Source organism: Tursiops truncatus, chromosome 20 (genome assembly GCF_011762595.2).
Source record: "Tursiops truncatus isolate mTurTru1 chromosome 20, mTurTru1.mat.Y, whole genome shotgun sequence".
NCBI classification, from domain to species: domain Eukaryota; kingdom Metazoa; phylum Chordata; class Mammalia; order Artiodactyla; family Delphinidae; genus Tursiops; species Tursiops truncatus.
The window spans coordinates 39,904,621-39,929,550 of NC_047053.1; the positions used below are offsets into that span (position 1 = coordinate 39,904,621).

Here is a 24,930-nt window from a genome sequence, read left to right on the forward strand (position 1 = left end):
TCTTTTGCCTAAGCCATTATTTGCTTATACTGTCCTCCACCCTCAAATTGCTTTCTTCTTCTTTTCTGCTCATTCTTGAAGCCATGGCTCGGTTCCCATCTCCTGCAGAAAGATTCCTTGGCCACTCTAGCCTGCCCTCTTATCACCTCTGAATTCCTTCAGTTCAGTGGTTCTCAAACGTGGCTGCACCTTGGGGTCCCCCAGGAAGCTTTAGAAAATACTAATGCCTGAGTCCACCCACGGGCATTCTGATTTAATCAGTCTGGGTGCCAGACTGGGCACTGGGATTTTTAGGTGTAGCCAAATTCTAGAACCACCTATTGAACTCATTTGGCCTTATTGCCTTGCATATGTGAGAGCTCCCTGGGGGAGCTTTAAAAGTCAGATTCCCAGACTGCACCCCTGGAGGTTCTGACGTCTGTATTTTTTTTTTTAAAGCTCCCCAGGTGGTTCTGATGTGCAACATGATTGAGGACCACTGTACTACGCTCATGTTTTTTCACACTTCCCACAGGGCCACGCACAGAGGCGGTGCTTAATAACATCTGATTGTTTATACATTGACTAAGGAGAAATAAAACGACCTAAGTATGTAAAAGATATTTGACAACTGTCATGTTCTGTGCAAGTGTAAGGGTTTATTATTAAGAGGTTATTGGGAATTCCTTGGAGGTCCAATGGTTAGGACTCGGTGCTTTCACTACAGTGGACCGGGCTTTGACCCCTGGTCGGGGAACTAAGATCCTGCAAGTTAGGCAGCGTGTACAAAAAAAAAAAAAAAAAAAAAAGACAGTTATTATGACTATTTTAAATTTCCAAGCTTGTCTTTGCAGTTTTTGAGGTAGGGCTGTGTTTGTACCAGTGAGTGCTTGGGAAGTTTGTTGAATGGCTACATGAAAGTCCCTTTATGATATTGCAATGCTGCATAGTACTCAGGCTTTCAGCCTCAGCACAAACCCTTACCAGTGTCCTGTGGTAATGCTGAGGAATTCTTGGTTTGGAGAATAGGCTAGGGCCTTGAATACCTATGTTACCAAGACTTGTATTTTTAGTTCAGAGACAAAACCAGTAAAAAAACAAACCAGAACAAAACCCTGCTTCTTCTCCGTCCTGTCCCTCCATGTCCGCAGGTGCAACTGCTGATGTGGAATAAAAGGAATCCTCTCCTTTTTCGTTTGAGTGGGGATTTTGCAAAGCAAGGCAAGATTGGGATGGAGGTGGGGGCAAGGAGGTACTCAGGAGGGGGACTGGGATGGGGTTGGGGGTTGGGATGGAGATTGGGAGGGGAGAGTGGAAAATGGCACTGAAGCGAGTCCCAGGTATGATACAACTCCCACTTACTCTTATTTTTTCCTCTTCCCTCTTGCTAATTATAGAAACAATAGATATTCAGTATGGACAATCTGAAAAACATGAAAATAGCCTATTAGAAATCTATAGACACATCTGACCACCCATAATCCCACTACCTAGAGAGAACCATTGTTATTTGAATTTATTTCAGTCTTATACGTATGCATAACAAAAATGGTATCATGCGGTAGCTTGATTTTCTATTTTCATTTAGCAATACGCCATAAACATTTGTAAATATCCTCCTATAGCAGAGGTTGGTAAACTTCTTCTATAAAGGTCCAGATGGTAAATATTTCAGCCTTTGCAGGTCATAAGGTCTGTTGGAATTACTACTGTCATATAGCATGAAAGCAATTGTTGAGGACACATAGACAATTAGCATGGTTGTGTTCAAATAAAACTTTATTTACGAAAGCAAGAGGCAGGTCGATTTGGCATGTGGGTGTGGTTTTCCGACTCCCGTTCTATAGCATTATTATTATTATTTTTAAATAAATTTGTAAGGCATTTAAAAATATATATTTATTTAGGCTGCACTGGGTCTTAGTTGCTGCACGCAGGATCTTTTAGTTGCAGCATGCGGGATCTAGTCCCATGGATGGGACACGGGCCCCCTGCACTGGGAGCTCGGAGTCTTAACCACTGGACCACCAGGGAAATCCCTATAGCATTATTTTTTAAGAGCTTACTACGATCCCACTGTATGTCTACAATTTTTATTCTCTTACCCTTGAACATTAAATCATTTCCATTTAAAAATATTACAGATATCACTGCAAGTAATATCCGTGAACCCTGGATTTTTCTTTTTTTAAATTTATTTATTTTTTGGCTGCATCAGGTCTTGGTTGCAGTGCACAGGCTTTCTCTAGTTGCGGTGAGCAGGGGCTACTCTTCATTGCGGTGTGTGGGCTTTTCATTGTGATGGCTTCTCTTTAGGTGCGTGGGCTTCAGTAGTTGTGGCATGCAGGCTCAGTAGTTGTGGCTCACGGGCTCTAGAGCGCAGGCTCAGTAGCTGTGGGGCACGGGCTTAGTTGCTCCGCGGCATGTGGGATCTTCCCGGACCAGGGCTTGAACCCGTGTCCCCTGCATTGGTAGGTGGACTCTTAACCACTGCGCCACCAGGGAAGTCCAGGGAGAACTATTTTGGAACTTAACGTGAAAACATCTTTGTGATTTTGCCTCAGTAAACAAACCCGACTCCTTGTTTTGAGTCCCGGGGCTGGTGGTCCACCTCTGGGGTGATGTCCTGTTCTGTGACACGGGACGTGGTGCCTTTGTGTGGCTTCCAGGCTTTGCTGACTCTTTAGGAGTTTGATTTGGGAAAGGGAAAAAGAAGGCGACTGCCATCAATTCCCAAGACGAATGGCTAAGAGAGGTTGCTGGTGAACAATTTGCATATAAGAGGCGGTTTGGGAGTTTGGTGAATAGCCTATGATTGCAGATAAACACCACCTGCCACGCTGTCCACCACGGCCCCCCTTCTGCTTGGCACGGAGGGTTTTCTCTTGGGCAGAAGAGCTGTTCTTTTCCTTCACTCTCCAGTGCTTTTATGCTAATGCTTTGGCGCTAGCCAAGCAAACTGGATTTCAGAGAGTCTAGCTGGTTCCTCTGGGAAGAAGGAAGAGCTGCTTCCTATTGAGGTTTGTCTACATTTTGATTAAATTGGAAAAGTGATGGCTGCAGAGGCCCTTTCCCAGTCCTCAAAGGTCCCCTTTGTATGGCCTGTGGACAGCATGCTTGTTGGAATGCAGATTCCATGGCCCCACACCAGGCCCAAGGTCAGCCAGGAGTCTGAGTTTTTAACAAGCACCCTTGGGATCTTATGGACCCCAAGGCAGTGGGTTCTAAACCTAGGTGAGCCTCATAGTTATCTGGAGGGGGTTAAAAACTATAGATCCTCGGGCCCCAAACCCTGAAGGTTCTTATTCCACGGACCAGGGACCTGGGCACGGGAAGTAGGAAGGGTTCTCGTAAGGGATGCTGGGAAGCAGCCAGGTGTGGGAATTTTTTCTTTTTTTTTTTCTGATCATGCTGTGTAGGCAGTGGGATCTTAGTTCCCCCACCAGTGACTGAACCTAGGCCCTTGGCAATGAAAGTGCAGAGTCCTAACCACCCTGCCAGGGCATTCCCCACCATGCTAAGGAATTGATCAGAGGTGAAATACTACAGGACCTGGAGCAGAAGAGGCAGGGAAGGAGAACGGGGTGCCGCGATCCTTTCTGGGGGCTGCCTCTGAGTAACTCTTCAGACCTGGGTTGGAAACTTGGAGTCAGGTGGGCATTAGCTACAGAGCTCAGAGAGAGGCCTTTCGAGCGAGGCCCTCCTTTGCTCGTGATTTCAGCACTGAGCTTGTCTGAGCTAAAGCAGGCTGAGCTATGGGGTGGGGTGGAAAGAGCACTGGACTAGGCAGGTCAAAACTTTTCCTTCTAATTTGAGCAGCTCCGTGAACTTGGGCAACTTTTTGTAACTTCTCTGAGTGGGGTTTTAATGTGTAAAATGAAGATAATAATTTCCATTCTAGACACTACATAGAGTTTATTAATGTAAGGAAGAATACAAATAACAAACAGCACTAGGAAAATACATAAAATCACAGAAATGCAAATTTAAGCCAACTTGAAAAACCACCCCTTTACATATGTGGATGGGTTATTTTAAAAAATGAGAGTCCTTAATGCTGGTGAAGTTGTAGTGAAATTGGGGCAGGCATAGACTACCAGGAAACACTGTAAATTGGCACATATCTCTGGGAAAGTGATACAGAACTTTGTGCCAAGAGCCATGAAGATATCCACACCCATTGACTCAGTAATCCCATTTCTGGGAATTATCTGAATAATTAAAACAGAAGCAGAGCTATGTGTATAACAATACATATTGCAGTGTTACTGATAAAGCGAGAACCCCAAAATCAATAACCATGGAAATGAGCTAAACATTTAACACTTGCGAGAGTGTTTAAAATTAAAGTAGATCTGTGCAATGGAACACTATGCAGACTTTAAAAAGATCATTTGTTATGAAGCCCATGTAACCACACAGAAAACATTTCTAAGTGTTAAGTGAAGATAGCAGAACCCCAGAAGGTACACTCTTTGCCTATAACTGTGTTCACTGTGAGAACAGGTGTAAACAGGGAATGGAAGAAACATACAAAACTGAGAGTAGTTATGCAGGGGGTAGGATTCGAGGTACTTTTCTCTTTTGCAAAATTAAAAAAAATTTAACTGTGGCGCATTTTTTTCATAGAAATGTCTAATTCTTAAACTGTGAAAATCGTTGTACATTCGTGAAATCTTGATGGAAATGAATTTACCATGTATGATTCATATTTTCATCCCTGTCATCCCAGGTCAATAAAACTGGATGCCCAGGCAAATCCTGGGGAGGGAGGACTGGGGCGAGGACTTTGGGTATCTTTAGGCCAAATGCTGGAGGTGGAGGAAAAGAAGACACATAGTTGTTAGCTTCAAGGGGCTCCTAAAATAGAGAAGTAGACAGACACCTTTGGGGGCGTCTGTTTATCCCAGTGGTTCTCAACTGCGGCTGGTACTTTCCCAGGGGGCGTTTTGATTTTCCCAATGACTGAAGGGTTTACTACTTCTAGCATTTAGTAAATGGGGTTGAGACTGTCCCGCACAACAAATTATCTGGTGCACAATGCTCTGGCCCACTCATACATGGCGGCCCCTGTTGAGAAACACTGATCTAGTCCATACTTTGTGGTCAGGGACACCATGTATGAGTGTACAGGTTGCCCACTGCACAATCCCAGGGGCACCATTCACATGGTGGTTAAATATGTGGGTTCTGAAACCAGACTACCTGAGTTCAAATGCCAGCTGGAAGACCTTGGAACTGTTGCTTATCTTCTGTGTACCTCAGTTTCCTCATTTGTAAAATGGGAGTAGTAATAGTCATATATTCATAATAATAATAATGTAAGAATAATCTCATAGGGTTATTCTTAGGATTGAATGAATTAATATATTTAGAATTTAGGGACTTCCCTGGTAGTGCAGTGGTTAAGAATCCGCCTGCCAATGCAAGGGACATGGGTTCAAGCCCTGGTCTGGGAAGATCCCACATGCCATGGAGCAACTAAGCCTGTGAGCCACAGCTACTAAGCCTGCGCTCTAGAGTGTGTGAGCCACAACTACTGAGTCCACGTGCCACAACTACTGAAGCCCACATGCCTAGAGCCTGTGCTCCACAACAAGAGAAGCCACCGCGGTGAAAATCCCGTGCACTGCAAGGAGGAGTGGCCCCCACTCACCGCAACTAGAGAAAGCCCGCACGCAGCAACGAAGACCCAATGCAACCAAAAGAAAAAAAAAAAAATTTAGAACAGTGCCTGGTACACGGTAAATGTTCAATTAATGTTGGGTGATTATTATTCTTTGAGATCTAACTTCCCTATCCACTAGGATGGAGGTTCTACTCTAAGATCAGGTTCTACTCCCTGATCTTGACCAGAGATGCCGGGATGCCTGCTCTCCCTGAGGCTTAACTTTTCCTGGTCCCACCTGTAATCCTATTGTAAACTCCCCTGTTGCTTGAGGTTGCCTGAGTTGGTTTTTGTAATCTGCAACCGAGTCTTAATAACTAAGACTGTGAGAAAAGACTCACCTGCATGAAACAACAGGATAATAATACAAAATACGGATAATACAAAAGGGATTTCAAAGAAGTGTGAGATGGCTTGGCTTAGAAAATCCATAGATGCCACAGACAATGCCTAATCACAACTGAATGAAATTGCCATTCAAACCACATCATGAAATAAATGGAATGCTGCTAGCTAGGATCTCATTCTCTAAGAAAACAGGCAGGACAAACAATCAGGACCAGTCTAGACACATGCCTGAAAAGTCAAGGGAAGAGACACTCTCCCTCAAAATCACCCCTACTGGCATCTGAAATTCCATCCTTAGAGATCCAGACCTTTGTGTTGCAGGGAGTCTTCTTTGAAAATATGAACGTCTCTGGGAAGGGTCACTCAGAAAACTTGCTACACCGTACTGAGCATGTGTTTATTAAGTGGCTTCCTCCTTCATTTCCCTACCCGCAGCTGCAAATGGTGGCAGCCACAGAGAGCCGGAAGACGATGGCGGGGCAGGGTGTTGCAGGACAGACTCTCCCTCCAAAGAATTGCTGATGGTCTCATCAACCACATGTCTGCAGAGAGAGCGGTGGCCCTTAAGGGACTGGAAAGGATGTTCTGATTTGTTTCTGTCCTGCATGGTGAACAGCGGGAAAGATTGTAACTGTTCTCTTTGCCAAGGACAAATCTGATCTGACTGCTCTGAGGTGGAGGTGGGGAGGAGGGCTGGCTTTTGGCTCCCAGGAATGGTTGTTCATCAACCATTTCCTAAGTCAGTGGTTCTCAAATTTTGCTGCATATTAGAATCACTTGGGAAGCTTTAAAAACTCTCAATATCCAGGTCACACCCCAGACCAATTAAATCAGAATGTCTGGGGGTAGTTGCCAGGCATCACAAATTCTTAAAGACCCCTCCCCCAGGGGGTTCCAAGGTATAGCCAAGTTTGGGAACCTGTCCAAAGTAGTTAGTGTGTGAGGCACCTTACATAGCAGGTGAGAACTCGGTTCCTGCCCTTCAGGCATAATACTTTATTGTATTAAATCTGACTTAAAAGAAAATTTTTTTTCTGTGGGTGTAAAGTTCTAGAATTTTTTGTCAATATAATTCACATAACATAAAATTCACCTTTTTAAAGCACATAATTAAGTGGCTTTTAGTATATTTGCAAAGCTGTGCAACCATCACCACTAATTCCAGAACATTTTCATCATTCCCCAAAGAAACCCCATACCCATTAGTAGTTATTCCTCATTTATTCCTTTCCCGAATCCCTGGCAAACATGAATCTACTCTCTGTCTCTGTGTATTTGTCTATTCTTGACATTTCATATAAATGGAATTACACAACATGTGGCCTTTTGTGTCAGGTTTATTTCTTTTTATTTTTTTAAGTTTTATTTTATTTTTTTGGTTGTGTTGGGTCTTCGTTGCTGCACGCAGGCTTTCTCTGGTTGCGGCGAGCGGGGGCTACTCTTCGTTGCGGTGCGCTGGCTTCTCATTGAGGTGGCTTCTCTTGTGGTGGAGCACGGGCTCCAGGCACGTGGGTTTCAGTAGTTGCAGCATGTGGGCTCAGCAGTTGTGGCATAAGGGCTTAGTTACTCCATAGCATGTGGGATCTTCCCAGACCAGGGATCGAACCTGTGTCCCCTGCATTGGCAGGCAGATTCTTAACCACCGCGCCACCAGGGAAATCTCTTGGTTTATTTCACTTGCTTAATGTTTTTGGGACTCATCCCTGTTGTAGCATGTATCACTACTTTATTCCTTTTTAAAAGCTGAATTATATTCCATTGTGTGGATGTACCACATTTCGTTTATCCGGACATATACTTTCGTTCTCTTGGGCATATACCTAAGAGTGGAATTACTGGGTCATATGGTAACTCTATTTTTAATTTTTATGTTTAACTTTCTAAGGAACTGCCGGACTGTTCTCCAAAGTGGCTGTACCCTTTTACATTCCCATCAGCAATGTATGAGGGTTCCAATTTCTCCACCTCCTCACCAACAATTTTATTATTTGTCTTTTTGATCATAGCCATCCTAGTGAATAGTTATATGAATTTTAACACATATATAGATTTATATAACCACCACCACAATCAGGATACAGGATTGTTCCATCACTCCAAAAAGGTCCCTGTACTATCCCTTTATTCCACTCCTCTCCATACTCAACCCTTGGCACCCACTGATCGGTTCTCTCTCCCTATAGTTTTATCATCTGAGAATATTATATAAATGACGTCTACAGCATGGAACTTTGTGAGACTGGCTTCTTTCACTCAGTATAAACCCCTTTGAGATTCATCCAGGTTGTGTATGCCAAGTTTGTTCCTTTTTATTGTTGAGTAATATTGCATTGTCTGGATGGACTTGGTTTATTTATTCATTCAACCATTGAAAGGCATTTGGGCTATTTCCAGTTTTTGGCAATTATGAACAGAGATGCTATAAATATACATATGCAGGTTTTTGTGTGGACGTAAATATTCGTTTCTCCAGGGTGCGTGCCCAGGAGTGGGACTACTGGGTCAATGTATGTATGTTTAACTTAATAAGAAACTGACAAGCTATTTTCCAGAGTGGATGTTTCATTTTGCATCCTCACCAGCAATGTATGAGGGTTCCAGTTGTTCCACATCATTGCCAGAATTTGGTATTGTCAGTAACTTTAATGTTAGTCATTCTAATAGTTATGTAGTGAGATCTCATTATAATTTAAATTTGCATTTCCCTAATGACTAATGATACTAAACAGCTTTTCACGTGCTTATTTGGCATCCTTATATCCTCTTTGGTGAAGCATTGTTCATGTCGTTTACTCATTTTTTTTTTTTTTTTTTTGGCGGTACGCGGGCCCCTCACTGTTGTGGCCTCTCCCGTTGCGGAGCACAGGCTCCAGACGTGCAGACCCAGCGGCCATGGCTCACGGGCCCAGCTGCTCCGCGGCATGTGGGATTCCCCCCGGACCGGGGCACGAACCCACGTCCCCTGAATCGGCAGGCAGACTCTCAACCACTGTGCCACCAGGGAAGCCCCCTACTCATTGTTTAATTGAGTTGCCTATTTTCTTTTTTTCAGTTATAACAGTTTATATTATATTCTGAATACAAATCCTGTGTTGGGTATGTGATACGTAAATATTTTCTCCCAGTCTGTAGCTGAGACAGTACTTTTTTTTTCTTTTTAGATGATGTTTTTATTTTTTTTAAATATTTATTTATTTGTTCATTCATTTATTTTGGCTGTGCTAGGTCTTAGTTGTGGCATGTGGAGTTTTTAGTTGCAGCATGTGGACTTCTAGTTGCAGATGCATGCAGGATCTAGTTCCCCCACCAGGGATCGAACCCAGGACCCCTGCATTGAGAATGTGGAATCTTACCCACTGGACCACTAGGGAAGTCCCAGTACTTTTTTTTTTTAGATAGTATAACTGTTATTTTATTTTAATTTATTTTATTTGGCTGCACTGCATGGCATGTGGGATGTGGTATCTTAGTTCCCTCTCCGGGGACCGAACCCGTGCCCCCTGCAGTGAGCGTGGATTCTTAACCACTGAACCGCCAGGGAGGTCCTGAGACACAGTACTTTTTGTACATGTGTCTGGACTAGAGAAAGGAATGGAACTGATATTTATTGAGTACCTACTGTGTGCTAGACATCATACTGGGTTCCTGGAGGAACAGGGGTATGAGTGAGACAGAGTCCCAGAGGTGGGTGTGGAGAGGTGAAGTTTGAACCACAAGCAAAGTCTGAGCCACTTGAGGGCACAGGGTGAGGCAGAAGAAGGAAATTGTAGCACTGAATGGTTAAAAGTGAAGGCTCTGAAGTCACTCTCTGGTTCTAGCTGCACCATTTGTCACCTGTGTAACCTTGGGCAGGTTACTAAGCTTCTTCAAACCTCGGTTTCTTTATTTGAAAAATTAGGGCAGCAATAGTGTCTACTTCAAAGGGTTGGGGGGAACTAAATGACACGTTGCAGGTGGTACGTGGTACGCTCTCCATCAAGGTTATTGCTATTTCTTTTCGTAGCAGCATTGTTCTGCGGCAATCGGTGAACTCCCTTGAGGAAGTGTCGTTTGAGCTGAGCCTCAAGGATGGGAAGGATTTCCGGAAGCTGAGATCGGGGCGGTAAGGAGGTAGAAGCCACTCTGGAACCACAGACTTTGTCTCAAAGCTTATATTTCTTCCCTCTTCCTCGTTCCATCCCTCCCTCTTCAGCCTGTAATCTCTTTTCCTGCAGGGTCTCTTTCTTTCCTTTCCCGACCTCCTCCTTTTTCCTTCTCACCCACTGGAGGCCTCCCTCTGGTGTCCTTGGCCTCCCAAGCTCGCTGACTGCTGGGTTAGGAGGTGCTGCTCTGGGGCTGCAAGGCCACCTGTGGCCCCTCGATGGGGACTCGGTGCCTGGTTCCAAAAGGAGGCCGGAGGCAGCATGGAGGATTCTTCCCCTGAAGCAAATGCCTCTGCTCAGGGAGAGATGGATTTAGTGCTGGGTCACCTTCCGTACAAATTATTGAGTAGTTTTCTGGGTGGACATCAGGCCTATGTTGGGACAACAGCTGTACCAGCTCCAGCTTGTTCAGTGAATAATTTACTGCCGGGGAATGGGAGCTCAATGAGCCAGGAGGCATATTTTGTGTGAACTTCGGGACACCTCTGACAGCCATTTGTGTAATTTGTCCGGGAAGATCCTAAAGCTATCTGAATTCTAATGTTTTTCTGTCACACTGACCCTTGGATCCCTTTTATTCACATGGTTGGCTTTGATTCATATTTATTTTATTGTTTTGCTTTCTCTTCTGAGCTCATGACTGGAGTAGTGGTGAGTGTGGAAAATGGCTGTGTGTGCAGAATTATGTTCGCGGGTGTCCCTATTCAAAGGAACCACCCAGCAGTCGTGTGAGTTTTCTCTGCTTTTGTTTAGAAGGAACCCATACTTGACTTATACCTCTGCTGTTACCATTTCTGGAATTCCTAAGAATTTATGAACAAGGAGACATCATTTTGTACTGGGCCCTGAAAATTATGTATCTGGTCCTGTGTGTGTGCCATGGTTCTTGATGCTGAACTTGAGTGACCCTCCAAGGTCATTCTGTCCCTTCTCCTGCCTCCTGGAGCATCCTGAAATCCTGACTGTCGAAGACCTTCAGGGAGGCTATGGCAACTCTAAGAATCTTACAACCCTACCAGCAAAGATATCTTAAAACACACACAGAGATAAAGAAGTTGTTTTAAAATAAGTAATATATGGATTTATATCAAAATTCAAAAGGTATAGAAGGGGTACTGCTGTTTTCCCCTAGTTTTCTTGTTCTCCTTCTGCAGAAGCATGAGTTACCCATCTCTGGCCACCTTCCCAAGACAGTCTATGAACATATATGCACATATCTCCATATTTCTTTTTCTTTACCAGATGGTGGGATAACTTATACACTGTTTTGAACCTTCTTCTTTTCACCTAACTCTGCATCTTGGAAATAATTCCAAGTCATCATATAAATTTGCCTTATTATTTTTTGGATGATGATTTCCCATTGTTTGGGTTTTCTATAATTTACTTAACAAGTCCCCTGTTGATGGACACTTAGGTTGTTTCTGAACTTTTGCTCCTATAAACAATGTTCTCAGAATAGGTTTGCCAGAGTTAGCATATTGAAATACAGGCTTTCCAGTTAAATTTCTTAAAAACAAATTTTTTTTAAGAAATATTTTTGGCCATGCCACGCAGCATGTGGGATCTTAGTTCACTGACCAGGGATTGAACCCACGCCTCCTGCAGTGGAAGCGCAGAGTCTTAACCACTGGGCAACCAGGGAAGTCCCTCCAGTTAAATTTCGATTTCAGATGAACAGTGAATAATTTTTTAGGGTAAGGATATCCCATACTTCTTGGTTTTTTTAGTTTATTTTTTTTATCGAAGTATAGTTGATTTACAATGTTGTATTAATTTCTTTTTTTTAATTTTAATTTTATTTTTTGGCTGCGTTGTGTCTTCGTTGCTTCACGGGCTTTTTCTAGTTGCGGCGAGCGGGGGCTACTCTTCATTTCGGTGCGCGGGCTTCTCATTGTGGTGGCTCCTCTTGTTGCAGAGCACGGGCTGTAGGCACGCAGGCTTCAGTAGTTGCAGCACGCTGGCTCAGTAGTTGTGGCACAAGGGCTTAGTTGCTCCCCGGCATGTGGGATCTGTCCAGACCAGGGATCGAACCTGTGTCCTCTGCATTGGCAGACGATTCTTAACCACTGCGCCACCAGGGAAGTCCTACAATGTTGTATTAATTTCTGCCGTACAGCAAAGTGACTCAGTTATACAAATATATACATTCTTTTTTATATTCTTTTCCATTATAGTTTATCCCAGGATATGGATATAGTTCCCTGTGTTATCTACTAACCCCAAACTCCCAGTCCATTCCTCCCCAGGAACATAGTTATACTAAATAATATTTCAGTGTTTATCTGAAATTCAAATTTATCTGGGTAGCCTACATTTATTTGGCAACCCTATCCTATAACAATGCCTAGCATATAGTAGAGGCTCAGTAAAGATTTATTGGGCGAATGGATAAATGTTTCCTCTCTGGAACGAAAGCTCATGAGGGCAGCTATTTTGGCATGTTTCCTGCTATATCTGCAATGTTTAATATTTATTTGCTCAACACATGGACAAGTGCTACAGTGAATGTCCTTTTGAATGCTTCATTTGGCCCATGAGAGAATATATTTGTAGGGTAAATTCATTCGTTTAAAAGTCCGATTCTGCCAAATTGCCCTCCACAGGCCTCTGATACCTCTTGGCTGACTTGTCTAATTGTATTCCTGCTCATCACCTAAAGTCATTTAACCTTTGGGGAACTTCCCCCTTGAGGCTGCCTTAAATGGGGGTCAGAAAGGAATTAAAAGTGCTACCCCATTATACCACCCCTTTATGCCTCCTCCATCAATTCATGCCAAGAAATGATGAATTTTAGATGCAAATGGCAGGAGATAACATCTGGCCCTCAGGGCCCCCCTGGCTGTCTTGTCCCCCGAAGCACTGGGGGAGCTCATGGGCCCTGCCAGCTCCCAGTGATGGATAGGTCATGTTGCTTGGGCTGTCCCAGAGGTGCTTTGAGGTTCGTGGTCCACCTGCCTCCCAGTCTTCCAATCTGTCACTGACACAGGACAATTTAATCATTGTAATGAGGCTGTCACAGTGCACATGCTGCCACCCCTGGCGGGAATGCCTGTTACACTTCCTCCCCCACCAGCCTGAGCACATGTGGTCTCTGTTTGCCAACCACCAAGATCTGGGAGGATCTGAGGTTCCATGCAGCAGAGGGACAGAGTGAACTAGGAATGGCCTTTTTTTTTTTAATTTATTTATTTACTTACTTATTTCTTTATTGGCTGCGTTGGGTCTTCCGTTGCTGCGCGTGGGCTTTCTCTAGTTGCGGCGAGCACGGGCTTCTCATTGCGGTGGCTTCTCTTATTGTGGAGCATGGGCTCTAGGCACGTGGGTTTCAGTAGTTGTGACACACGGGCTCTAGAGCGCAGGCTCAGTAGTTGTGGTGCACGGGCTTAGTTGCTCCGTGGCATGTGGGGTCTTCCCGGGCCAGGGCTCGAACCCATGTCCCCTGCATTGGTAGGAGGATTCTTAACCACTGCGCCACCAGGGAAGTCCCAGGAATGGCCTCTTGAACTAGGACTCTGGGTGCTTGGATCTGGGTCTTTATTTCACCACTTCCTGTATATTGGCAGGGTGACCTTGGACAAGTTTCTTAACCTCTCTGAGCATCAGTTTCCTCTGCAGTAAAAAAGGGGCTAATAACTTCTACCTACTACCTCAAGGGTTTGTCATGAAATTCAAATCAATACTTTATGGGGGAAGGGGTGTGGAAATTGTGAAGTGTTCTATAAATATAAACTATTTTGAGGTTGAGAGTGTGGACAGCAGATGGTCTTGAGTGGTTTCTGACTTATTATTATTATTATCTTTTTATCAGCGTGGCTTCAAAAAATCTATCCAGGAGGGCTTAAAGGACAACCACGTGGAAGGTGGGAGTGGGGGCTTGCCCTTTAGAAAAAATTGGAAAGAGTCAATATCAATCAACAGTCCTTATCAAAGCCGGGGATCAGGGCTGGCTGGTTACAGAAACGGGCGAAGCCTCTCTAAGCCGCCCCTTGGTGACCCCATTGTCTCCTCCCAGGGCTGGGAACTGGGGTGTCTGCTCCCTTGGCTTCCTGGGTTTTTCTACCTAGAAGACTCTTCCCAAGATTGTTCATCAGGCAGACAATATCGACTCCACCAGCTTCTAGAAAACTACCATTTTGGGCTTCTTCCAAGTTCTCACCTTGGCACCTCTTGATCCATGGTGGATGGGAGTTCTTGCAATTTAAGAATCAAAGCCAATTTCTCAGCTCCCCGGGTAAGTGCAAGAGAGCCTTCCCAGAAGTGGCTGGGGAGCAGAGGAAGTGCTGAGCCCTGGGGCGAGGGAGGCTGGATCATTCTTACACCACAATGAGTGTCAGGGCTATTGAAGTGAAGGCCCTGATCCACCCTGTCCCTGCTGCCAGCTCGTGGTTTGTGGCTCAGAACTCCTCTTTTTCCTCTGAAGTAAAAAGAAAGGTGGCAAATCACAGTGTGTGTGTGTGGGGGTGGGGTGGGGGTGGGGGGCGGTGGAGAGAGATGCAAAAGGCATTACTGACCTGGCCCCTTACCTCTAGGACCAGTGAGCTTTGTTCTGGTGTGAAATGCCAGTGAGCTGCAAATGAAGAATAACTTCCAACATCTACTTCCAGTGTAAATTACCTCCAAAAGAATCTTGTTACACCTTTGTAGAGAAGCTGCCCTTGTAGAGATGGCTTTCTTTGCCAGTTGTTGGGTCTGACAGCTTCACACCTAGAAGTGGGAAATACACAAGAATGAAGGTGGGTTTGTCTAGGCTGCTTGGGGGTGGGGGAATTCCCTAGGTGGAGAAAACAAATAGAACCAAGCAAAGCAGATCAAAACACAACTTATCTCACACTGTTCCGTACCTGGGGGCAGATAAATTCTAAGCTGGCGGGAGGGGGGGGGGACGGACGACAGAGAAGTGAGAGGTGGCTGGCTCTTGGATTCGGGGGTGGTAGGGGGTAGGGTGGCGTGGGGTGTGAATCTAGTTATAACCAGTAGGGCACATTGCCCTGGGTGCCTCCACTCCCACCAGTAAAAGAGTGGAAATGCAAGTTGCAGAGGAAGTCTCCAAAGTTTAGAGAGGACTGATGGGCTCCTGGCCAGGAGGGTGGTGGCACACGAGTGTTTCCTCACCTGTATTCTCACTTCCCTGGGTGTTTCAGATTAGAAAGCTGGACATGTCCCTTTCAGGGTTCTGTCCCAGGCACAGGAAAAATGGGCCAGCGGAAGAAGGAAGTGAAAACCTTCCCATCTCCTATCTCCATTCCCAGACCCAGTGTCCCAGGACTCCCGTGCCCAACTAGTGTGGAAGTTTGGGAACCCGTGGATTTTTCCACAGAGTGTCAGTTCCCTTCTGCTTTGCTTTTAGCTCCACTGGCCTCCTTTCTCTTCCTGGAAGCCACTTTTCTGTCTTAGGGCCTATGCATCTGCTTTGCTCCCTGCCACGTTCTTGGAGAGACCTTCCCCTTCAGCTCAAAAGGCTCATCCTCAAGGAGGCTTCTCCAACACTTCTGGGAGCTGGAACATAAGGTCCAGTGGGCAGGGATCCCTCAGTCAGGTTGTGCTCATTGATTTATCTCCAGCACCCAGCACAGTGCCTGGCCTGTCGTAGATGCTCATATATTTCGTTTAAAAGAACATTGAGGGCTTCCCTGGTGGCGCAGTGGTTGAGAGTCTGCCTGCCGATGCAGGGCACATGGGTTCGTGCCCCGGTCCGGGAGGATCCCACATGCCGCGGAGCGGCTGGGCCCGTGAGCCATGGCCGCTGAGCCCACGCGTCTGGAGCCTGTGCTCCGCAGAGGCCACAACACTGAGAGGACCGCGTACCGCAAAAAAAAAATAAATAAATAAAATAAAATAAATAAATAAATAAATAAAAGAACATTGAATGAATTATTCACCCTGCTTTATATTTCCCATAGCCCTATTGCTATCAAACGTCATCCTGTTTACTCATTTGTCTGTTTACTTGTTTGTTGTCTGTCTCTCTGGCTAGATTAGAACCTCTGGGAGGGCAGGGACATTTCTGTTTTGTTTTCCAACGTCTATCATCGATGCCTGAATGACTGCCTGACACATAAAGGGTTCTAGATAAGCATTTGTTTAATGAATCCACAGGGGATCATGTTTTTCACAGACAAATGTGTCTGAATTAAAGACAACACCCTCCTTAGAAAAAAGGAGGAAAATTCTGAAGCACAGACAGACTGGGGTTGTGTTAAGACTGTTTCCACCATTCCAGAATCATTTCCTGTACTGAAGTGTGGATTGTACGATTTCCTTGACTAACATTAAAAAAATTTAGCTTATATATCTATTGATCACCTACTGTGTGCCAGGCAGTATGCTAGGAATGTTCACATATGTTGTGCCTCAATAGAGAAATTCTGTCCAATAGATTAATATCACTTAAAATGTTGCTTCTTTTTAAGAAGTACAGAAACAGGGACTTCCCTGGCAGTCCAGTGGTTAAGACTCTGTGCTCCCAGTGCAGGGGGACATGGGTTAGCTCCCTGGTCAGGGAATTAAGATCCCGCATGCAGCAGGAGAAACAAACAAAGAAAATAAACATCCATTTTATTGAGGGTTCTGGTTTATTGGTTCTTTATTGTTTGCTAGGCATTCAATGCCCTGGAGGATCACCTCCCAATCTATTGATACCCTTCCAAGTATCTGTCCCACTGCTTCCCTTAAGGTAGGCCAAGACCCAGCAAATTCAAAGTGCTCACAATTCTTGCTCTTTCCATCCTGTCTCCTGCATTTGCCTGTTCTGTTCCTGTCCCTGGGTTATTCCTTTTCTCATCTCCATGGGTCTAAGTTTTCTTACTTATCATTCAATGTCCACCTCCTCCAGGAAGCCTTCCCTTATATCACCTTGGATTTATTGTAGGGCATGCCTTGTCTTTCCCCTCTCAGTTATGTTAATGAGGTGACTTTTGGATGGCACCTAAGGATGGGGGCTGGTTGCCAAAAAGACCAACTAGGTGATCAGAGGGCTGGAACTTTCAGTCTCTCCCACCCCAACCTCGGGAGACAGGAGAGGGGCTGGAGTTTGAGTTCAATCACCAATGGCTGATGACTTAATCAATCATGTCTACATAGGGAAGCCTCTGTAAAAACACCAAAGGACTGAAGATTCAGAGAGGGTGGTGTGCTCAGAGAGCATGTCCTTCCCACCTGCCTTCCCCTATGCTCTCTCACCTGGCTGTTCCTGAGTTATATCCTTCTATAATAAATCTGTAATCTAGTAAGTAATATGTTTCTCAGAGTTCTGAGAGCCGTTCTAGCAAATTAATCAAACCCAAGGAGGGGGTCATTGGTACCTCTGATCCATAGCCGGTTGGTCAGAAGCACAGGTGACAACCTGGACTTGTAATTGGCCAGTGGGGTGGGGGGCAGACTTTTAGGACTGAGCCCTTAAACTGTGGGGTCTGACGCTGTCTCCAGATAGATAATGTCAGAATTGAATTCAATTGCAGGACTGCCAGCTGGTGTCAGAGAATTGCTCGACGGTGTGGGGAAAATACCCACCCATTGTAATTGGGTGCAGAATCCTAACCGCAATATCTTTTGGAGGGACACAGTTCAACTCCGAACAACTGTTTTAACCTTTGTGATGTAAGCGCATCACTAGGACTGGCTTCCCTAGTACAGGAATAGACATTCCTTGGTATACTGGGGAGGGCGGGGGATTGGTTCCAGGAACTGCCAGGGATATCAAAATCTGAGTGGCTCGGGGCTTCCCTGGTGGCGCAGTGGTTAAGAATCCGCCTGCCGATGCAGGGGACACGGGTTCGAGCCCTGCCCCGGGAAGATCCCACGTGCTGCGGAGCAACTAAGTCCGTGTGCCACAACTTCTGAGCCTGTGCTCGAGAGCCCGCAAGCCACAACTACTGAGCCCATGTGACACAACTACTGAAGCCTGTGTGCCTAGAGCCCGTGCTCTGCAACAAGAGAAGCCACGACAAAGAGAAGCCCGCGCACCGCAACGAAGAGTAGCCCCTGCTCGCCGCAACTAGAGAAAGCCTGTGTGCAGCAACGAAGACCCAATGCAGCCAGAAATAAAAACAAACAAATAAATAAATTAAAAGAAAATCTGAGTGGCTCAAGTCTCTTATATAAAATAGTATAATACTGTACCTTGATAAACTAGAGTGTTTGGGAGTAGAGGAGGTTCTGACTAATGGAGTTTTCTGGTTAAAGGAGGGTTACATTGTCCTGGTCCTGGTGATTCTAGAATAGTATAGTAAAGGTGTTTGGATTTTTCTTTTCTTTTTTTTTGGCCACGCCACGAGGCTTGCAAGATCTTAGTTCCCTGACCAGGGATTGAACCTGGGCCCTCATCAGTGAAAACGCTGAGTCCTAACCACTGGACCGCCAGGGAATTCTCTTGGTTGTATCTTGATTCAGGATCAACAGCAGTAGCAATGATGACTCCTGGCCAGCAATGATTGACATGTACAGCAAATGTACATAGGTGATTTGGGCCAAAACCAATTCTGCACCAAAGACTATGTCCGGACTTTACATTTGGGAAGAACTAAGTATTGGCTTGTTCTGCGTTTGTACCTTTCACTTAGAAGGGAAGTACTGAAACAAACAAAATTCAGTTAAAGATCCAGGTTAGATTGCATCTGGTCAAAACAGATTTTGTTGTACATTTGGATTATTATACTTTGATATTACACAACTTTGAATTACTAATAGTAAGTGACTGACATATATCATACTATCACACACATCATACTATGTGCTAGGTACTATCCTGAGCTGTTTACATTCATTAACTCATTTAATCCTCACAACAATCCTATATAGGTACTTTGGTTATCTCCATTCTACAGATGAAAAAACTGAGGCTCAGAGAGGTTAAGTGACTTGTCCAAGGTTACACAGCTAGGAGATGACAGGATCAGAATTTGAATCCAGTTTCCAGAATTTGAATCCAGGCTCTACATTACGTTTTTCTGCCCATGGTGATACTTGTCCTGGTTTGCCTAGGACTTTTTGGATTTGGCACCCAAAATTCCACCTCCTGGGAACCCCTTCAGTCCCAGGCCACCCAGGATAGCTGGTCACCTTACTTCTGGCTCTCAAACATAGCTTTCCAAGGTCAGCTATTTTTTAGTAGAGCCATAATTACCTCTACCTGTGTGCCATTCAGTTCACTGATCGCTAATAAGATAGAGGGGTTATGAAAATGACCTTGTCAAGCTCTTGCTATTGAAGTAAAGTGGATAATATATGGAGAAAATCTGTGGAGAGGACAAAACAGGAGCCAAGGGAAATATTTCCAGATCAACGATAAATAATGACTGAGAGAGAAGGGGATGGGCAAAGAGCTGGCTGTGACTGAGGCCAGGACACGGCTGGAAATACCTAAAATAATGAAGGTGACAATGGTGATGGTGGTGTTTCTCAACACCTGTTGAGTGCCTTGTGCCAGGTTCTGTGCTAATCACTTTACCGCTGTTAACTCATTTAGTCCTAACGGCAACCCAGTGAGATAGGCACTACTATTCTCCAACTTTACAGATGACAAAATTGAGGCCCAAAGAAGTTAAATTAGGAGTGAAGGAAGCAGGTGGCTTCTGGGTGAGAAAGACGATGTGGACCTTGGCCTGTTCTTGGCTCAAAAGGTTTTTCAAAATATTTCCTACTTGGAATTTTTCCAGAATCTCTGAGGACAGAGCATTTTTTCCAGACCTGTATTCTGCTCAGATTCAAACTGGAAAACAGGAAAAGGACTGGTCCCTTTCGCTCACCAGATACTTCCCTGCAATCAGAAAACTTATACATGCAGAACTTGCCACTCATCTGTGGTTTTTCTGAGTTGGCCAGAGTCAGGCATCTCCTATGTGACTTGGGCAGACAACTGGGTGTTAAAGAGTGACTGATGAGGTCTACGTGCCACAGGAGAAGCTGCGGGGATGTCTGTGCTGGGACCGTCCTGAAGGGCCACTGCTTTATTTTATATACCTTGATTCATCATTCAACTGTCACCCCTGAGGGCTTGCAATTAATTTTCATTTGTCCTGGTCCTCTAAAAGAGGGTTACAAATGGCTCCCCTTCTGGTGTCCTACAAAGAATCTTTCCTTTTAAAATAGTACCCCGTTAATAGAGAGAAAAGATCTCTTTAGAGATGGGTAATACATAAGGACTTTTTGCTTCGTTCTGAGGAGGGAGTGGCCCTAATTTGCCAAATCCCAGGGGCTGCCCTTGATTCTGCTTTCAGATAGAATGCATTAAAAAAAGGAGCAGGGACTGCCCTCGTGGCGTAGTGGTTAAGAACCCGCCTGGCAATGCAGGGGACACGGGATCGAGCCCTGGTCCAGGAAGATCCCACATGCCACGGAGCAACTAAGCCTGGGTGCCACAACTACTGAGCCTGCGTTCTATAGCCCGCGAGCCACAACTACTGAAGTCCGTGTCCCTAGAGCCCGTGCTCCGCAACAAGAGAAGCCACTGAGATGAGAAGCGTGTGCACCACAGCGAAGAGTAGCCCCCGCTCGCCACAACTAGAGAAAGCCTGCGTGCAGTAACGAAGACCCAAAGCAGCCAAAAATAAATAAATTTTAAAAAGCCAGCTGTGCAAATTTGACAGATAATCACTAACAAAAGAATTGTTAAAAAAAAAAAAAAGGGGTAGGGCGGACTTTCCTGGCGGTCCAGTGGTTAAGACTCTACGCTTCCAGTGCAGGGGGCGTGGGTTCCATCCCTGGTGGGAGAAATAAGATCCCACATGCTGCGCGGTGTAGCCAAAAAAAAAAAAAAATAGTAAAAATAAAATAAAAATAAAATGTGTTAATAAAAAGAAGCAAAATGGTTAAAAAAAAAGGAGTAGGGCAATGCAACTAGAGATTATCATACTAAGTGAAGTAAGTCAGAAAGAGAAAGACAAATACCATATTATATCACTTACATGTGAAATCTAAAATACGGCACAAATGAACCTATCTACAAAACAGGAAGAGACTCACTCACAGACATAGACAACAGACTTATAGTTGCCAAGCAGGAGAGGGGTGGTGGAGGGAAGGACTGGGAGTGCGGGATTAGCAGATGTAAACTATTATATGTAGGATTGATAAACAACAAGGTTCTACTGTATAGCACAGAGAACTATATTCAGTATCCTGTGATAAACCATAATGGAAAAGAATTTTTTCTTTTTTTAACAGAGAGGTCTTTTTATTTATTTATTTATTTTTGGCTGTGTTGGGTCTTCGTTGCTGTGCACGGGCTTTCTCTAGTTGCGGCGAGCGGGGGCTACTCTTCGCTGTGGTGCGTGGGCTTCTCATTGCGGTGGCTTGTTTTTGTTGCGGAGCACAGGCTCTAGGTGTGCGGGCTTCAGCAGTTGCAGCACTCGGGCTCAGTAGTTGTGGCTCGCGGGCTCTAGAGCATAGGCTCAGTAATTGTGGTGCATGGGCTTAGTTGCTCCGCGGCATCTTCCCGGACCAGGGCTCGAACCCACGTCCCTCTGCATTGGCAGGTGGATTCTTAACCACTGCGCCACCAGGGAAGTCCGGAAAAGAACATTTTAAAAAAAGAATGTGTGTATGTGTATGACTGAGTCACTTTGCTGTACAGAAGAGATTGCCACAACATTGTAAATCAACTCTACTTCAGTAAAAAAAGTAAAACAAAACAAACAAAAAAAAGGAGTAGGGGGCTTCCCTGGTGGCGCAGTGGTTGAGAGTCTGCCTGCCGATGCAGGGGACATGGGTTTGTGCCCCGGTGAGGGAAGATCCCACATGCTGCGGAGAGGCTAGGCCTGTAAGCCATGGCTGCTGAGCCTGCGCGTCCGTAGCCTGTGCTCCGCAACGGGAGAGGCCACAACAGTGAGAGGCCCGAGTACCGCAAAAAAAAAAAAAAAAAGGAGTAAGGTGTTTGTTTTTGTGTTATTTTCTTGTTACCATATGCTTTAAAAAAAATAATAAATCCTGATTTAATGGATGTGCAAAGTGTGATTTAGTCAATCAGGTTGAATGGAAGGGTAGCTGTCTGCATGCATTCTGTTTTTTAAAAATTTTGATAAAATGTACATAACAAAATTTTCCAGTTCAGTGGCGTTAAGTACATTCACATTGTTGTGCAACGGTCACCTCCATCTATCCACAGAACTCTTTTCATCTTTCAAAATTGAAACTCTGTATCCTTTAAACAATAACTCCCCATTTTTCACCTCCCACCTTTCTTTTTTTTTTTTTTTTTTTTTTTTTTTTTGCGGTACGCGGGCCTCTCACTGTTGTGGCCTCTCCCGTTGCGGAGCACAGGCTCCAGACACACAGGCTCAGCGGCCATGGCTCACGGGCCCAGCCGCTCCGCGGCATGTGGGATCTTCCCGGACCGGGGCACGAACCCGTGTCCCCTGCATCGGCAGGCGGACTCTCAACCACTGCGCCACCAGGGAAGGCCCCCACCTTTCTTTTGATAGTATGTGTTAGGATGGTCAGAAGAAGCATTAAAAATATGAATTTTTCTCCCTTAACTGACCCAGCTTTCTGCTCATCACTGTTTCTCAGAAGAAATGATTATACAACCACATGAATCATCTGCCTCTAATGGGATCAAATGATTAAACATTTCGCCCTTTACAGCTGTGGGCAGGGACGGGGCCTTGGAGTCACAATTCCCTGAGGCCTATTAAGTTCAACTGGTAAGCTCACTGGGTAATTAATAGTCCAGATAATAGTCAAATGGGACAGATGCTGGGCTGACATTATTTTGAAGAATGATTAGGGAATGGAATTTATTTTAAAAAGTTAAAAAAAATGTAAACATAATAGATGCTCAATTATGAAAATTTCAAGCTTCATGGAAGGGTATAAAGAGAACATTAATTGTTCCTCCTTAGTTCTCTCTCCTGTTACTTGTGCTGCTTTCTGGATTAAATATGTAGAAAAGCATATGTTTTCAAGTATGTGTATATCCATCTGTATCATCTATTAATTTTTTTCTGGTTCTAAAAATATGTTTATTGTATCATCTATTCTTTAAGAAAGACCAGCGGAATATTATTGTTCTTACAGCTCTGACACTTCACAACTGCCCTGTCTTCCCAGTACGGATGATTCATTTCCCTGGTGATGGGCATGACGGTTCTTTGTAGTTTTTCACTAAGCAGTGTGGCAATGAACATTCTCATGCATTTAGTCATATAGTTTGCATACTTACGTGCACACGTCTATAGGATAAATTCCTAGAAACAAGATGTAAAAATTGGATGGATATTGCCAACTACTGAAAGCTAAAAATTTAGGACAACTGTTGACCTCTTGAGAAGCTTGGTCAGGCCCTCATGACTCTATAAGCTGAAGAGATGCCCACCCAGTAAGTCAGTTAGGACCATCCAACTGAGGAAGATGCCGTGTGGTCGTAGCACCTGCATAATTTCAGGCGGGGTACTCCTAGCACTGAAAAGTTTCATCCTCATTATAAGTGGTCAATTTAGCTTTCTGATTTCTAAGTCAGTCTCTTGATGACTTTGGTGAATACCAATAAATTCTCTGGAGACTGCTCACCTATCTAAGGGGACCAATGCAATTTACAATTTATTTTCTTCCCTTGAGGTTTGAGATGATCAACCAAAGGGTAGCTGCACTGCTGAAGCATTTAGCCCCTACTGCTCAGTTGCTCTGCTGGATTGCTGGCTCGAATGACCAAAATGCCCAGAGCTGCTCTGAGACCTGGGATAGGTCTGAGTTCTCATTTTCCCGAAAGCCCACGGGGATCCCAGGTTGATCTTGGCTGACCTGGAAGAATCTGCCCTAAGAAACTTTTATCTTCCTATGGGAATTATTCTATTTATTTCCTCAAGATTGGTCTGACTGGAATCTAGCCAGGATCTCTGATTGTCCAAGGCAGATCTGAGTTAGAGATTCTCACCCAACTGATTCTGCCTGGCAGAGGAACTGAAGCCTCTGGGGAGTCTGTGACAGATGTCTCCTAGCGGGTGTAGGAAGAGCTTTGGCAACTTCAGCTGGAGGAGAGTCCCCAAGTGACAGCAACGCCTCTGCCCCAATTTACATTTTGATCTAATTTCTGCATGTGATTTCTGAACTGATAGTCTTCTGGTGACAGGGAATAAAGCAATGACAGGCCTCAATCATCTTTCGTGTGCTCAGCAGGAGAAATCATGTTTTCTGCTGCTAGGATTGTCTACTAACAGAAGGGCAGGATTTTCACCTCCACACGACTTATGCAATGGAATGTCCTCCTGCCTCCTTGAATTAGCTTCACATGCCATTGAAGGTAGCAAAAAGGGATTGGGGCTGTGTGTATGATCCATGAATCATTCGCTAGCTCCTGCGGTAATTTTTTTTTTTCTTGAGCAATTTTTTTGTGTGTGTGTGCTCAAGGCATAGATTTCTGAAACAGATTGCTTGAGTAGCAAAACCTTTCAATGCAAGATCTAATTGTTTCTAGGGCCAGTAAACACTGCCTTAAGAACTTTCTTCAGGGCTGGCAGGCCTGAGAAGTGCCTCTCTCATGCAGTGGGGATCTAAGGTCTCCGAACTTGCAATACACGAGTTCATGATGGGGTTAGAAATGTTCACAGTTGCAGATGTAGCTTCGTGTCGTGTAGTGCAGAACAAGACAACCCAAGTTTAAGTGATTCCTCTGCCCGGGAAGAGTCACTTCATGCCTCTGAACCACATGTGTTCATTCCTCAAATGTTCACTGAGCATCAGTAGCACATGGAATCAATGAATGAATTTATTGAGCACCCACTATGCCCCTGGCACCGTGGTAGGTGTCTTTTTTCAGTTTTCCTCTCTAAAATGTAGGTAATACTGCACCTGCTCTCT

General features: G+C 44.7%; 1 long non-coding RNA gene across 3 annotated transcripts in view; it reads right to left on the reverse strand.

Moving 5' to 3' along the window:
* Positions 1 to 3,818: 3,818 nt before the first annotated feature.
* Positions 3,819 to 24,930, reverse strand: part of LOC109550595 (uncharacterized) — a 32,941-nt gene continuing 11,829 nt past the window's right edge. Inside the window, exons 3-5 of one of the 3 annotated variants that reach the window (XR_012328612.1) lie at positions 14,664 to 14,844; positions 13,338 to 14,554; positions 3,819 to 12,245 (exon numbers count right to left, since the gene is read on the reverse strand). This is a non-coding gene — a long non-coding RNA (uncharacterized lncRNA). Of the gene's footprint in view, positions 14,555 to 14,663; positions 14,845 to 24,930 lie in introns of all 3 variants that reach the window. The other 2 variants (XR_012328613.1, XR_004523928.2) reach the window with 2 other exon arrangements.